The sequence below is a fragment of the Mytilus galloprovincialis genome, chromosome 11 (genome assembly GCF_965363235.1).
Source record: "Mytilus galloprovincialis chromosome 11, xbMytGall1.hap1.1, whole genome shotgun sequence".
Classification (NCBI taxonomy): Eukaryota; Metazoa; Mollusca; class Bivalvia; order Mytilida; family Mytilidae; genus Mytilus; species Mytilus galloprovincialis.
In genome coordinates this window covers 9,941,911-9,947,460 of record NC_134848.1, presented here as the reverse complement: position 1 = coordinate 9,947,460, position 5,550 = coordinate 9,941,911, and positions in this window count along the sequence as shown.

The window sequence follows — 5,550 nt, the reverse complement described above, 5'->3', positions numbered from 1 at the left end:
ATTATAGTTGCTCTAGAACTCTTTGACTCAGTTCATTGGTATTTTTTTATAAAGCATTTTATGTATGAATGGTAATTTTCTACCTATTCATCAAAATCATTAAAAAAAGATGTTCTTTAGTTTTAATGTTTGGTTGTGTCAAACATGAACAGCTTACTGGTTCTGTCTGCATAATTCTCACAGCCAAATGTAAGCAACATAAAAGCTTGATCACTGTTTAAATTACTGCTAGGTTAAAACGCTCTAATGACTTTCAATACATGTTTAAGAGTTGTCTCTTATATACCACCCTTAAATATCAGTTGTATCTGTACACGGCTCAAAACAGGAGTAATAGCTCGCTAAAGCTCGCGTTTCACCTGTTCCTTAAACTGGTATGAATACTGCTGATATATCAAGACACTAAACCGTTATTTTTTTTTACTGAAAGGTGAAGAATAATGTGTATAATGTAATGTGAATAGTGAGGGGGGATTGATAGGGTTTCAGATTTTAATTTATCAGAGATATAAAATGTATAGAGAGTACCATTTTTTTTTCGAGCAATTTGCATTGTGGGTTATATTGACCGATCCAGTGTATATTATGTATGAAAAATTGTGCATAATGATAGTGTAATAGACAACTTTCGAATCGATGCATTTCCGTCAAAGTTTTAGTAAACATCATTTGTGCATTAAGGTGAGAGGTACGTAAATGAACGCATCAAGTGGAAAACTGGAAAATCGACGTTTGTTGCTATGGGAGTTGTCTCCCGTACACCAGAAAAAATATTTTCAAGATGTCAGAAGATATTCCTTTTGTGTCATATTTTAAACACACTACTCAAGATTGCAAATGACCAGTGCTATTTAGATCGAAGTATTCATGTTTGTGTTGTGAACATAATTTTACATAATTTATATGCATGACCTCCTGCAAAAGTCGGAGGAATAACATTTAAAGTTGTGGTTTTTTTATGCACTTGCCGTCGCGGAGGGGGCATTAAGTTTAACACTTGTTAGTCTGTCCGTCCGTCGTACCGTCCACAATTGGTTTCCGTTTTCTAACTTTAGTTTGCCTCAACCAAATGTTAGAAGACGTATACACAATGCTGATACCCCCCCCCCCCCCCCCCCCCAAAAAAAAAAAAACACAGATCTATAGTTTAAAATTTGGTGGTCTCACTTTAACCGTTCTGGATTTATGCTCAATAACAAATGAAAAATTGTTACATTTTTCGTTTCCGTTCTCTAAGTTTAGTTTGCCTCAACCAAATGTATTGAAACGTTAACACAATGCTCTTTATCGAGATCAAGAACACTTTGGGTAGCGTCACTTTTCCAGTTTTTTTAGTAATATCACTTTATAACATTTTATGCAAGCGAGGCATCATATGTGTCCCATGGACACATTTCCCCATGTATTTACTATTGTTTGTCTTTTGGCCGTTTTTCGTTTTTTCCGATGGCATTGTCAGTAGGTTTTCGGCTTATAAGTTTCAATTTCCCGTTGCGCGGTATATTTCGCCTTCATTATTGTGAAGCAACAAAATTGTGGTCGAATATGTGAACATTGAATGTATATCGTCATTCGGAAATTCTATTTTAATGACAGATCTTTTATTGTTTCTATTCAATATGTTTATAAACATATGTCCTTTAACATTGTGTTTAATCATTCCAAAAATACGCTATAAATACGTAGGACCTCGTATTATAACTGAAAACAAAATAATAAAAGGTAATCAATGCTTTTTACAGACAGGATAATATGCTCTATAGTGCGTTTAAAGGCCAAACAAACTATAATGAAGCAGTCTTCGTTGTCTTTAAAAAACTGCTGAAATAGTCTTTACGTTGCGTAATCCTTTCGGCGACGTCATGATTTTTCTCTCCTTTCCCGTCAGCAACGCTTTTTAAACGGCTGATATATAATAAGGGCGTTCGGTAACCCCATGAAAATTTAATATTCAAAATAAAGGAAAATAATACCTTAAAAACATTTGATTTTTATAGAAAAATCGTAGGATTGGTTTAAACTGCAGATTAACTATAGCTTGATATTTCTTATTTTTGGTACAAATTTGACGTTATGTCTATATACTTTATGTTGTTTCCTAACCATTTTCAAATGTCTGGAACTCGAAAATTAGATCGGTTACCCACTTAAATTTTTCGATTTTTCATTATCTTTTAATAAGTTCCACGTGCATACAATTTCTTTTAATAATCGCAGGACAAGCCATTTACGTACCTGTTACCTTAAGGGTCAATATCAGTTCTGTTCTCATGTTGAGCGAGTGCTTGAAAAACTATGATGCTATATTGCGCGAATTATTCAGCAAATTGAATTCTCATGCTTGACAATCAGCACGGCTGTCATTAGGGATCTGTGATTAAGTACCTACGGAACAAATACTACTTCTAGTTTATCCTTCACAATGACGATCACTAAGATATATACGTTTACAATCAAAACCAAGGAGTGAACAAAGACTCACAAAGCCAAGGGACATTTACATCAACAGTTATAAATAATACATAAGAAACAACACGAACTCCACTAAAAACCGGGAGTGAAATCAGGTGCTCCGGAAGGGTAAGCATTTCCGGCACCTTATACGACACCCTTCGTGTTATTTCTTTGTACAGTTTGGTAATGATGGAAGGTTATTTTGACTGAGGAAGAATAAGACTAAGACGCTTGGTGAACTTTAAAAGTGCAGGGATATAGGCAATCCCCTCTATCTGGTAAATGACGTCACAAAGGCGCGCATAATTGAAGGTGAAGGACAAATTAAAGTTGTCTATTGGGAAGTTTTAACCGTTCAAGGACCGTGCTGGTATTTTGATAAACACCTACCTGCCAGTGAGAGGTTTGACGTCTGTGAGTCTTTTATAGGAAAAATTATGATCGCGGAATATGCATGTAACTCTTCAAGAGTTACATGCATATTCCGCGATCAAAATCAAGAGTTACATGCATATTCCGCGATCAAATTTTTTCCTATAAAAGACTTGAGTCAGCAGTGCGTGTGAATTTATCGGTTACATCTATTATGATTTATAAACATTAATGCAAGATGTTGTATGATTGTCAATGAAACAACTCTTCATTAAAGACGATTTTTTTTAGATTAGTCAAAGATTGAAATATTTTAGGTAAATAAATTGGATAGTTCTAAAGAATGGTAAACTATCAAAAATGACTATATATAATGACTTTTTTTTAATAGATGTAATGCAAAATTTCACAAATTTAAATAATACATATGTTCATAGTTTATATTTAGATAAACCTTTTCTTCAACATGATACATGTAAACTTGTTTTGAGCACACCTTATGAAGGAGAACTGCATAATTGAGTGCTCACCTTTGAGTTTCCATGATATTGGTAGGCAATATTAAGCTCCCCGATGAACTGATTAATTGCACAGTCCTGGCGGAAAAAACATTATGCTGAAAGAATTTATTTAGGAAGGGAACTTATCACTTTTTCCATCACTTTATCTTGGTCGTTCTGGTTATCTTTCGCATTTTCTCTCTAGATCGTTCTCTGCATGTATCGTTAAATATAAGATGTGTCATGAGTGCCAATATGACAACTCTCCATCCAAGTCACAATTAGTAGATCTTTGGAATCCTGATCCACGCCGCCTCCAGAATAGGCAGTTTCGCAATTTCTTTCAAGCCCGGCTTTGATTGCTGAAAAATCGATGTTGATAATTTAGAGGGCATCTGTACATTTATATTTTGAACACCTATATAGCTCCATTTTTTTCTCTCCTAGTAGCACCAATATTGAAAAGTATTTTTTTTATTTGGATACCATTATCTAATTTTTCTGTAAAACCCATTATTCAACCCCTTTTCTATTTTTATAGCTGGTCAATGGCCATACCGTTATCAAATGATTATATTGATTAACAACGGAGTACTACTCACTGTAATGTATCAAGCAGGCACGTGCAATTATTTACAAATCTAATTAGAATCAACATTCATGAACAGGGCAAGATATGGAAAATTACTTTCTTCTATGGTTTTGTTATAATAAGAAGTTACAAAAACGGCTAAAAATGTTGCTTTTGTATTGTGTTACCTTAGGGATGTTTGCTCCTCTTGTTCTAATTTCTGTCAGAATTTCGGAATGAATTTATCCTTTTTTTGCTGTCATAAAAAAAAATGGCCCACTAGCCCTACTTTTCATTTCATAATTGCTGTACATATTGTTTTAACAGGCAGATTTGAAAATCTATTAAAATCCTTGTTATTTTTTTCATTTTATTTCAAATAAAAAAGCGAGCAATGCTATAGGTATGAAAAATATAGAGAGTATAATTTCCCGCCAAATATTCAATGGCTTAAATCTCGAAAACAAGCTATATCCAATTAAGTCGGACATCACGTGACTTTTGTGAGGTATACTAAACGCCATTTTGTATTATATTGCCCCATATAAAATGCATAGGTACTTCAATAATTTTCTCATTAACCTGGCCCGTTTTCTAACTTTTGCAAATCAATCCATGTTATTCAAACCAATTTCTATCAAACATTGTTGGTCCTAACAGTTTAATTTTTGATTAAATTCGATCAAATGAGAATCGTAAAAACATTGCTTTTTCTCGTCATTTTTCCGTTGCCTCCATGCTAAATTACGGATACCCATGTCTACTTGTACAACAAATAAAGAAATTCCGTTAATAAAAATAAAACTTTGCAAATCGATTAAGTATATTTAAACATATATCTGGCGAAACATACTCTTTGAAACAGTTTAGGGATTTTTCAAAATGGCGGATGATGTATATGGAAATGTTGCATCGAATCAAGGATTTGTATAGTACGACCTTCCTTGATTAAATTTAATTTTTTATGTAGAATCTCTAATGTTTCTGTTATTTTCTTTGGTGATATTTCGATATGATTGATTTCAAAATTTCTTGATAAAAAAATATTATTTTAATGACACGGGAACATTTTATTGTGACCGCCTCGATCCAAAATATAGACTGTTTATACCAGAAAATAGTACACAATAAAATTTTCTATGCTTTTTTTAAAGGCGTTTTTCCTGTTTTCTGTATAATTTATCTTTTTTTAGAAATATATTTATACTTTCCTTTTAGAACCAAAAAATATTTACGTCCCAAGACAAAAAAAAATTCAAACAATTATAATAGATAAATAGTCTATACCTTCAAAATCCCATCGCTTGACGACCAGGTGAACTCTGACTTGGGTTGTAATGTTACATAACAATATATTGTCAGGTAGACGTGCAAACCAAAAGTAACCAGGTGACATTAAACATCCTGTGTATACATGCATGTATTAACAGAGTTTGAATTTTGTGATATACAAAGGTTTTCATACAAATATATCTTCTCTTCCCCGTGTCAAATCAGAAGAAGAATGTATCATAATAAACTTTAAGAAAATATAAATAATATAAAAAAAATTCTTTAAAAAAAATATTTTTGTTTAAAAGATAATCAAATTAATATTTATGTTTCTATAATTATATATTTTTAAAGAAATGTTTTGATTCAAATTCTAATTTA